Source organism: Equus przewalskii, chromosome 8, assembly GCF_037783145.1.
Source record: "Equus przewalskii isolate Varuska chromosome 8, EquPr2, whole genome shotgun sequence".
NCBI classification, from domain to species: domain Eukaryota; kingdom Metazoa; phylum Chordata; class Mammalia; order Perissodactyla; family Equidae; genus Equus; species Equus przewalskii.
This window is the reverse complement of record NC_091838.1, coordinates 57,414,072-57,426,205: the sequence shown is the minus strand read 5'-3', so window position 1 is coordinate 57,426,205 and position 12,134 is coordinate 57,414,072.

Genomic DNA, 12,134 nt, shown 5'->3' with positions numbered 1-12,134 from the left:
GAAAGTCAAAAATATGTGGAGACTAAACAACATGCTACTGAACAACTATTGGATTTATGAAGAAATCAAAGGATAAATTAAAACATACCTGGAGACAAATGAAAATGAAAATACAACATACTAACTCATATGGGTTGTAGAAAAAGTGGTCATAAGAGGGAAATTCATAGCAATACAGGTCCACCTCAATGAACAAGAAAAATCTCAAATAAGTAATCTTAAACAGCACCTACCAGAACTAGAAACAGAAGAACAAAGAAAGATCAAAGTCACCAGAAGGAGGGAAATAATAAAAATCAGAGCAGAAATAAATAAAATAGATGCTAAAAAAAAAAAACCAACAATAGAAAGAATTAATGAAACTAAGTGCTGCTTCTCTGAGAAGATAGACAAAACTGACAAACCCTTAGCCAGACTCACCAAGAAAAGAAGAGAGCAGGCTCAAATAAATAAAATTTGAAATGAAAGAGGAGAAATTACAAAAGATACCAGAGAAATACAAAGGATTATATGAGAACACTAAAAAACTATATGCCCACAAATTGGATAACCTAGAAGAAATAGATAAATTCTTAGATTCCCATAACCTCCCAAAACTGAATCAAGAAGAAATACAGGATCTGAATAGACCAATCACAAGTAAAGAGATTGAAAGAATAATGAAAAACCTCCCAAAGAACAAAAGTCCAGGTCTAGATAGCTTCTCTGGAGAACTCTACCAAACATTCAAAGATTTAATACCTCTCCTTCTCAAACTGTGACAATAAATTGAAGAAGATGGAATGCTTCCTAACTCATTCTATGAGGCCAACATCACCCTGATACCAAAATCAGATGGGGCCAACACAAAGAAGGAAAATTACAGACTAATATCACTGAAGAACATAGATGCAAAAATCCTCAACAAAATATTGGCTAACCAAATACAGCAATACATTAAAAGGACAATACAACATGAGCAAGTGGGATTTATTCCAGGGAAACAGGAATGATTCAATATCTGCAAATCATCAATGTGGTACACCACAGTAACAAAATGAGGAATAAAAATTACATGATCATCTCAATAGATGCAGAGAAAGCATTTGACAAGATTCAACATCCCTTTCTGATAAAAACTCTCAAAAAAATGAGTAAGGAAGGAAAGTACTTCAACATAATAAAGGCCATATATGACAACCCCACAGTAAACATCATATTCCACGGTGTAAAACTGAAAGCCATCCCTCTGAGAACAGGAGCAAGACAAGTGTGTCCCTCCTTCCACTTTTATTCAACATAGTACTGGAGGTTTTGGCCAGAGCAATTAAGCAAGAAAAATAAATAAAATGAATCCAAATTGGAAAGGAAGAAGTGAAACTCTCACTGTTTGCAGATGACATGATTCTCTATATAGAAAAGTCTAAGGAATCCACCATAAAAGTACCAGAAATAATCAATAACTACAGCAAAGTGGCAGGGTACAAATACAACTTACAAAAATCAGTTGCATTTCTATAAACTAACAACAAACTAGCAGAAAGAAATGTCAAGAATACAATCTAATTTACAAACGTTACAAAAAGAATAAAGTACCTAGAAATAAAGTTAACCAAAAAGGTGAAAGACCTATTCACTGAAAACTATAAGAAATTATTGAAAGATATTGAAGAAGACATAAAGAAATGGAAAGACATTTTCTATGCTCATGGGTTGGAAGAAAAAACATAGTTAAAATGTCCATACTACCAAAGGAATTTACAGATTCAATGCAATCCCAATAAGAATTCCAGTGACACCCTTCACAGAAATAGAACAAAGAAACTTAAAATTTATAGCGATCAAGAAAAGACGTTGAGTTGGCAAAGAAATCCTGAGAAAAAAGAACATAGATGGAGGTATCACAATCCCTGACTTTATTTATTTATTTATTTTTAAGATTTTATTTTTTTCCTTTTTCTCCCCAAAGCCCCCTGGGGCATAGTTGTATATTCTTCGTTGTGGGTCCTTCTAGTTGTGACATGTGGGACGCTGCCTCAGAGTGGTTTGATAAGCAGTGCCATGTCCATGCCCAGGATTTGAACCAACGAAACACTGGGCTGCCTGCAGCGGAGTGCACGAACTTAACCACTCGGCCACAGGGCCAGCCCCAATCCCTGACTTTAAAATATACTAGAAAGCAGTAGTAATCAAAACGGCGTGGTACTGGGAGAAAAATAGACACACAATTCAATGGAACATAACTGAAAGTGCAGAAACAAAACCACACATCTATGGACAGCTAATCTTTGACAAAGAAGCCAAGAACATACAATGGAGAAAGGAAAGTCTCTTCAATAGTTTTGGGAAAACTGGACAGCCACATGCAAAAGAATGGATGTAGACTATTATCTTGCAACATACACAAAAAATTAACTCAAAATGGATTAAAGAATTGAAGGTAAGACCTGAAACCATAAAACTCCTAGAAGAAAGTATAGGAAGTACACTATTTGACATTGGTCTTAGCAGCATCTTTTCAAATACCATGTCTAATGGAGCAGGGGAAACAAAATAAAAAATTAAGAACTGGGACTACATCAGACTAAAAATCTTCTGCAAGGCAAAGGAAACTATGAACAAAACAAAAAGACAACACACCAACTGGAAGAAAATACTTGCAAATCATATATCCAACAAGGAATCAATTTGCAATATATATAAAGAATGTATACAACTCAACCATAAAAATAAAACAACCCTACCAATAAACGGGCAGAGGATATAAACAGACATTTTTCCAAAAAAGATATACAGATGGACAACAGACACATAAAACCATGTCAAAATTACTAATTATTAGGGGAATGCAAGTCAAAACTACAATTAGATATCACCTTGTACTGGTGAGAGTGACTATAATTACCAAGACCAAAATCAACAAATGTTTGAGAGTACGTGGAGAAAAGGGAATCTTCATACACTGCTGGTGGGAATGCAAAGTGGTACAGCCACTATGGAAAACAGCATGGAGATATCTCAAAATATTAAAAATAGAAATACTATGTGATGCAGCTATCCCACTACTGGGTACTCAACCAAAGAACTTGAAATCAACAACCCAAAGAGATTTATGCACCCCTATGTTCATTGCAGCATTATTCACAATAGCCAAGAAGAGGAAGAAACCCAAGTGCCCTTCTACAGATGAATGGATAAAAAAGATGTGATATACAATATATACACTGTCAATGTATACAATAGAATACTACTCAGCCATAAAAAAGACAAAATCATCCCACTTGCAACAGCATGGATTGTCCTTGAGGATATGATGTTAAGCAAAGTAAGCCAGACAGAGAAAAACAAATACTGCATGATTTCACTTATATGTGGAAGATAAACAAATACATAGATAAAGAGAACAGATTAGTGGTTACCATGGGGAAAGGATGTGGAGGGTGTGTGAAAAGGGTAAAGGGGCACAGATGCACAGTGCTGGACAAAAATTAGACTACTGGTGGTGAGCACGATGAAGTATATTCACAAGTTGATAAATAATAATGTATACCTGAAATTATACAGTGTTATAAACCATTATGAATTCAATAAAATTATTGAAAAAAGATATAATTCTAGAACCATGTTTACATTTCATTCTTGTGCAAAAATAATCAAGTTGTAAAGTATTAGAAGTAGTAAGATTTGGGAAATGGTATCCTTTACTGGTTATATCATATCTTGTAGTCTTGCATATATTTTTCAGTAAACATGTCACGCTGTAAAATTTTTATTGAGGTTTAATATTAATACACAGAAATACACAAGTCACAATCATATATTCAATGACCACAAGGTGAATATATCTGTGTCACCACTACCCAGGTCACTAACTAAAATATTACTAGTATTGTAAATGCCTCTACCACACTGATTCCCAATTACTACCTCTTTCGTCATCCCCAAAGTGGTAACTCATAATGCCATATATGTTTGCCTGCTTTTGTTATAGAAATTGAATCTTCATTATGTATCTTTTCATGACTGACTTGTTTTATACAGTTTTATTTGGGAGATAAATTCAAGTTGGTATTTGGATGTATAGTTCTTACATCTTATTGCTGGGTGGTATTGCATTGTATGAGGAGATCTCAAATCACCAATCTATTCTACTTTTCATGACTATTCAGATTGTTTCCAGGTTTTAGCTTTTAGAAATATGCTACTGTGAACATTCTTGTACATGCTATTTCCACACATGCATCATATTTTTGGGGTATATATTAGAAGTGAAGCTGTTGGGTTATAGTGTGTGTATATTGTTTAACCATTGAAATTACTGTCAAAGCTTTTTCCAAAGCATGCTGTATATAGCAATTCATACACCCGTCAGCATTGCAAGGGACTTCCTACTGCTCCACTTCTTATTGTTACTTGGTATTGTCACTCTTCAAGTTTTAACATTCTGATATGCATTTTAGGTGGCTAATTGCTGTTTTTAACGTGCATTTCCCTGATAACTAATGAAGCTGAGCACTTTTTTCACAAATTAATGACTTTTGGCTGTAATCCTACATGAAATTGCAATTCAAGTCCCACACCAACTTTTCTCTTGGGTTGTCTGTCTTTTTGTTGTTATTTGTGGGAGTATGTCAGTTATATGTATTGCAAATAGATATGCATTGCTAACAGTATTCTTATTGTTTTTATTTCTTCAAATATTAAACATAATTACTTTAAAATTCACGTCTGAAAAGTCCATTATCTGAATCCCTTATAGGTCTATTTCTGTTTCCCAATGAGGAACATTCAGAAGGAAGTGGGGAAAGATTAAGTAGTTAAGCTCTGACCCTGGATTCTCAGGAGAGGGGAATATTATAAAGAAACAGAAGCAAAGAAGAGTAAAGGGACAAAACACTGAGATGCTTTTCATTCTTTAAACAATAGATTTGAAAGGAAATAAAGCATAACCAGAAATATGACTAAGTAGAGTTAGGATCTGAGTGAGGCTTTTACTGGGACTACTCCATTTTGGATGTTCTTGTCAACAGACCACACCACCTCTTGTCCCCTAACCACCTTATGACAGTGAAATTACAATGGTAAGTTTGGGGTGGGGATTGTACTTAGACATGTAGTAAACACAGTTATGGCATAGTTTGCTCCATTATTTTCAAAGACCTGGGGAGGAAATTGGTAGGGTCTTTTTCCAGAGACAAAAGAAGTTAAGAAAACATACGCATTTTTTGAGTCTTTTTGTTTCCAAGAGCTTTGGGATTTTCCTAGCCTATTGCATTTCCCACTGATCTGATCAAATTACTATGATCAACAAATAATGAAGATAGACATCTATGTTTTTTTTTCCCTACTGTGTTCATCTGAACAACTTTGTTGGAAAAACTAATGCCAAGAAGAGTCTAGAGGGGCTGGCCTGGTGGAGCAGCGGTTAAGTGTGCATGTTCCACTTCGGCGGCCTGGGGTTCGCTGGTTCAGATGCCAGGTGCCGACATGACACCACTTGGCAAAGCCATGCTGTGGTAGGGGTGCCATGTATAAAGTAGAGGAAGATGGGCACAGATGTTAGCTCAGGGCCAATCTTCCTCAGCAAAAAGAGGAGGATTAGCAGCCAATGTTAGCTCAGGGCTAACCTTCCTCAAAAAGAAAAACAAAAGAAGAGTCTAGAATTTACTGACCTCCTGCACAGTCTAATTTTGACTAGACCGAGAATTATTTAGGCAGCCTAATTACAGATAACTCTCCTTGCTCTCATCATTCCTCTTGCTAATATGATCTGTCCAATATAGAGATTAAAAAGAGACATTATCAAAAGACATAGCATTTGAACCACCTACAATATCTACTGTTAACAGTTATCCATTATTTCCAACAAAGTGATCATTTGTGAAATTGTAATTGTCTATGGAATTTAGAATAGTTGTTTCTCAGGAGGAACACGAGTATTAGTTTCCTGCAGAAATGTATTGGTGGGTATAAGGACAAGTTAATGAAATAACTGAATTTTCTTTGGAGATTTCATGGTCTTCACAGGATATATATACACACACACACACACACATATATACACATACACACATATACATATAAATCTAATTTATTTTGGAAAAGTTTTAGAATAACAGAAAAATTATGAAGATAATGCAAGGAATTCATATATATCCCACACCACTTCCCTTTATTTATACCTAACGTTAGAATATTACATTTGTTAGAATTAATGAATCAATATTCATACATTATTGTTATTATTTTTGTGAGGAAGATCGGCCCTGAGCTAACATCTGTGCCAATCTTCCTCTACTTTATGTAGGATGCTTCCACAGTGTGGCTTGAGGAGTGGCCCTAGGTCTATGCCCTTGATCTGACCTGCAAGCCCTGGGCTGCTGAAGCAGAGTGCATGAATTTAAGCACTATGCCACCAGGTCAGCCTCAATATTGATACATTATTATTAAGCTCCATACTTTATTCAAATTTCCTTAGTTTTTATCTAATGTCCTTTTTCTCCTTTAGGATCTCATTTAGATATCCACTTGACATGTAGTAGTCATGTGTCCTTAGGATCCTCTGGATTATAACAGTTACTGAGAATTTTCCTTGTTTCTGATGACCTTAAAAGTTTGGTCAGGTATTTGGACTAGTAGTTAGGTATTTTGCAGAATGTCCCTGAATTGGGATGTGTCTCATGATTTTTTCATGCTTAGACTGAAGTTATGTGTTCTTGACCACAGAGCTACAGTTTCCCTTCATTTCACTGTATTAAAGCTATATGGTAATGACCTGACTTACCATCATTAATATTAAACTTGGTCACATGACTAAGGGGCCATATGACATGTTCCTTAGATTTCTTCATGTAAAGTGATTCTTTCTTCCCTTGTTCTATAATATACTCTTTGGAAGAGAGTCACTATGTGTTGTCCACACTGAAGGAATAAAGGATTATGCTCTACTTTGAGGATGGAATAGTTACATAAACAATTTGGAATTCTCCTGTATGGAAAATTTTTTCTTCTACCTCATGTATTTATTTATTCAATCATTAATTTCATTCAAATCAACTTGGTATTTGTTTTATAGTTAGAATTAGAATCCAATATAATTTTTTTCTTGGTCAAATTGTTCCATCTTTGGATACTGTAAGCTTTTTTAGTTGGTTCCTGTGTCCTCTGAAATAATTCCATGATTGTAGGGGGCAGGGCTTGTGTGTTTTTCTTTTGAGAACCTCATTATTTCCTATTACTTAAGACGCCTCAGGTTCATATTATATATTCCCTGCCCTAGTCCTGGAGTCAGCTATTCCTCCCAAGAGACCTGGTTCCTTCTATTGGAGTATGCATTTAGAAACCAAGATGTGGGTTCTAGGGGCTACCTGTGCTTGTTGCTACTAGAGTATTGTTTTCCAGATCCTCTCAACTGGTAGAGCAAGGAAATATATGCGTGGATGCTAGCCTTCTTATATATACATATCTATAGATATTTCTGTATGTAAAAATCTCTATCTATGTTAAGTGAAACATGAGTTCATTCTCCTACTTCCAACTCTAATGCAATGCCACATGGGTCACTATTCTACTTTCTTTCTCTTGCTTATCTGTAACTTCTCACTCCAACAGTGAGAAATCTGACACCCACCATTCACTATCCATTCATCTAATTGTTCACTACCAGTATACATATATAGCAGAATTAGAATTGTTAAACCATACTCCTATGGGAATAACTTTACCAACTGGGGTAAAGTGGTAAATAACTTCACCAACTTACGTGGCTTAGGACAGCATAAACCCCCATTCCCTTCAATGAAGCTGTTTCACACATTTGTAATACAGTTAGATTGTTGTCACTTTCTACACTCTATCTTGGAATATCCTGACCTTCTAAGTGAATTTTTTAAAGTGTGTATTCACTAATGTTCACTATTTGTGCTGTAAAGGACTATGGGTTTTGATAAATGCATAGTGTTATGTATCAACCACTAAAGTATATACAGCTGTTTCCCCACCCTAAAAAATTCCCTGTGTTTCACCTGCTTAATTCTCCCTCTCACAACCTGTAAACCACTGATCTTTTTACCATCTCTACAGTTTTATTTTTCCCAGAATATCATATAATTGGAATCATACAGTCCATAGCCTCTTCAGACTAGCTTCTTTGACATAGCAATATGCGTTAGAGATTCATCTATAACTTTTTGTAGCTTGATAGCTCACTTATTTTTATTGTTAGATAATATTCCATTGTGTGGATGTACCACCATTTATCAATTCACTTATTAAAGGGTACCTTGGTTGCTTCTAGTTTTTACGATCATAAATAAAGCTGATATAAACATTAACATGCAGTTTTTATGCAGGTGTAAGTTTTCAGATCAGTTGGGTAAATACCTAGAAGGAAGACTGTTCTATCATATGCTAAAACTATATTTAGCCTTGTAAGAAATTGCTAAATTTTCTTCCAAATTGATTTTATGGCATTTTATTCCCACCAGCAATGACTGAGACTTCTGTTGCTCTACACCTTTGTCACCAACGGTATTTGTTGTGGGTTAAATTGTGTCCCCCAAAAGATAGTAATTGGGGGAATTCATGACAAAATAGTATTTGCATTAGAGATATCTAGAAAGAACATTATTAACATTGTACTTATTAGCTGGACGGTCTTGTGCAAAGGTGAGTATATTTGTCTTGATTTATAAGAAGGGTATCGCAAGTATACTTGTTTGTTCTTGCTCCCATTCTTACTACAATTATAATTCTTTGTTGTAGAGAGTTGTGATTATAATGGATATGTTAATATTGAGGGTTTTTGAAAAAGGCAATAGTTAAACTGATCTTAACTGACTTGACAAATTGAATATATCTGGCCCTGTTATCACAGGTGGCATTGACACAAGATTTTGGGGAAATAACTTCAATTTCTAATTTTGTTTAAGGCAGCAAAGAGAAAAATTCTACTCAAGCGGGATCTCTAAATGTATTCAATTTGGATTATGGTAAAATATATTCACCAAATTATAAATGATGTCTTGACCTTACAGTTTATCATGGGATTAGGGGTTTAAGAGTAATAATATGTTCATCCCAAATTAGACATATGTAATGTGGATAGGTTTAGAGATTTTTGTTGTAAACTAATTAATGAAGCTTATTGAACAAGCGATTTCATAAAATAAGATTAGTTTAGAGAAATTCTGTTTCTAATTCAGTAATACATTTGGCTTGGGAGCAGTTTAAAGATGAAAAGATTTACTGGTCAGCTAGTTAGGTTCGTAGACAAGGATAGAGAAGAAAACATGTCACTATGTCTGCAGCTGTCTGAACATGGAGTGGGATGTGGATGTATTTAGGGCATTTGGCTAAGTACAAGTTTGATATTTGCCCATCTGGGTGTAGGAGAGTCTTCTTGATGCTGGTATTACTTCTGTATTTGAACTTCCAAAAAAATTCTACCTGACCGATTTGTTTGGTCCCTATACCATGTTCCTAATAAAATCTTTACTTCTTGTCTTTTGCCCTGTCTCTTAACTCTGTAGTTTTATTTTGTCCAGTCAAAGGTTTTGCTAACTAGTGCAGATAGATTGATATTTTTCTTGGACTTTGTAATGGGATATGAATAAAGCCAGCAGTTCCTGCTTTAGTACTGGCTGCAATGGTAACTTCAATGCCTGCACTTACAAACTATTTTATTAGCGTTTCCATTAGGCAATAATACCCTTACCCTTTATTCATCATGAAGGTAAATTCATGATCCGGGATAGTTGCTGGAACTGTAGCCATAATGTCAAGTTTTCATATTGCAAGAAGAAGAAATGGGTAAAATACAAATTGGAGAATTTCAAGGTGAATCATTTCCCTTTAAACATTCTTATGGGAATTGGCATGCAACACTTACTGCTAAATCTTACGTTAGAACTTAGCCACATGGCTACATCTAGTTCCAAAGAGAGGCTGGCAACTGTAATAACTTAGTCCTGGTAGCAAGACAACAAACTAAAAATCAGGCTTCAGTCACTAAAGAGAAGGAAGGATAGATCTCTCTTTTGATATATTTAATTTATGTAATTTTTCCATTAAAATTTATGTACAGATTTATAGATACATGAGTGATCTTGAAAGTAAAATGAACAGAGAACACGGTACGAAACCTATTTATAAAATGTACAGACAGAATAGATTGACGGAGGATATTTGCAACATCCCATATAAAGAAAGTGTTTATATTCTGACTTTACTAAAATCTCTTGAAAGCTGTAAGAAAAATTCCATAGAAAAAAGGGTAAGGCTATCAATTCACAAAAGATGGCTAGATGGCCAAAACATATGAAGAGATTCTTAACATCACTAATAACCAGAAAATGCAAATTAAAACAATTATGGTTACATAGCCAAGATACTAATATTTCTATAAAGGTATATAGCTGTGTTTGTGTATGTATGTTTGTTTGATTTTACAAGTGGTATTGTACTAAACATGTCATTATTTTATAAGTCAATGCAGTTTATAGGTTTTATTCTTTTTAATACAAATCATCTAGTTCATTGGTGTGGATTATTCCATTATCTCTTAGGTTGCTTCTGGATTAATGATTACAATTAATGCTGAAATGAACACAGTTATACATGTTTATGATTTCTCTGATAGTTTTATACACAACTAAGTGTTTGCTATAGATATTTATGAATTTTATGTCAGTAACTATATTTAGGTTGCTTTTATACTCCCATCATTAGCACATGAACATTCATGTTTTCCCTGTATCCTTGATATTGCCTGACATTGTGTGAATAGTATCCACAAATGTTTTGGGTTTTTTTCCCTATCATACCCATGCTTTTCTTCACTGGCGATTCATTTCTTTCTCTCAACTACCAATATCTTTGAAAAATAAAAGAAAGTGAAAGTGTTTGGACTTACACTATTATGTTTTCCTTCTCTCTAGGATCTTGACTCAAGTTCAGGCAACCTATTTCGCTGCCTGGTGGATCAAAGAACTATTTTTTTTACGTCCAGACATTATGATTCTTCAAGTGGGAAGGTCCTTGTAATACAAGCAATTCCATTGCAGCTGGAAGCAGAAGTCAATAGTCATTCATACTTTTTTCTTTTCTACATACCAGAAATTGATTTTGACTCTTTTAAACAAAGAGTGAAATTGATGCATGGAAAAGAAAGAGCAAAATAGAAAGAAAGTATCAAGGCTAAAGAACAAAAGTAACACGAAATCTTTGAAGACTTCATCAGAGATTGTGCAGGGTTGGAATATTTCAGTTCTTGGAAAGCAAAATAACCTAATTCAAGCTAATATAGGTGAAGAATAGTTTTTTCAAGAAGACGGGAGAGATTATGATATATGTAGAAAACTAAAATGTCAGCAGAAATCAAGGACGTTGACTTGGAGAAAGCCAGACGGTAATCTTACCTTTTATTTTTCTAGAGATCATTTCTCTGACTTGTTCAGTTTTCAAAGGCTCAGAAAGAAATATTATATGGGCTAAGCTTAATTCACAACTTGATTGAGATGACAGACCCACAGAAGACAGCCTTTTATGAAAATGCATATATATGTCCTTCATAATTTTAGATGTGCAAGCAATATAACTTTTAAATTTTTTCTGTAACTCAAGTTTTATGTATTTCAAGCCTCTGTTCAGACAAAGTAACAAAAATAGTCTCAGTCATATTGAGCCATCTATCATTTTTTTCTTCCTATAATGTTTATATTCACAGTATAACAAAGTAGTGATAATTCCAATCCTAGTCTCACTTTTGTCTGGTCCACTTATGTAGCCAATGAGTTTGTTCTTCATTGCATTTTACCTCTGGCCTTGGTCTAACAAAGTAATTGTGTAATTGGGCTTTCTATCTCCATTGGCAAACCTCCTCTGTTGCTGTCATTGGCTCTGTCTGTTCCATACCAATCCTTTGGTAATTTTGTGAAGTCTTAGAGAAGTCCAGTGGTGCTTAGATGCCCCTATTATGAGCAAGGCTCCATTCTGTTCTTCATTGCTCCAAATCGGGAATGTCACTGTGAATCTTTCTATTACCTATGTTGCCTGGGCAAACTGTACCACCCTCTTTTCTTGTCTGCCTTTCTGTGGTTCTGTCCAAAGTGTAAGGAAAAAAGTTACTTCTGAAGTAGGTCTCATTCTGAAAATTT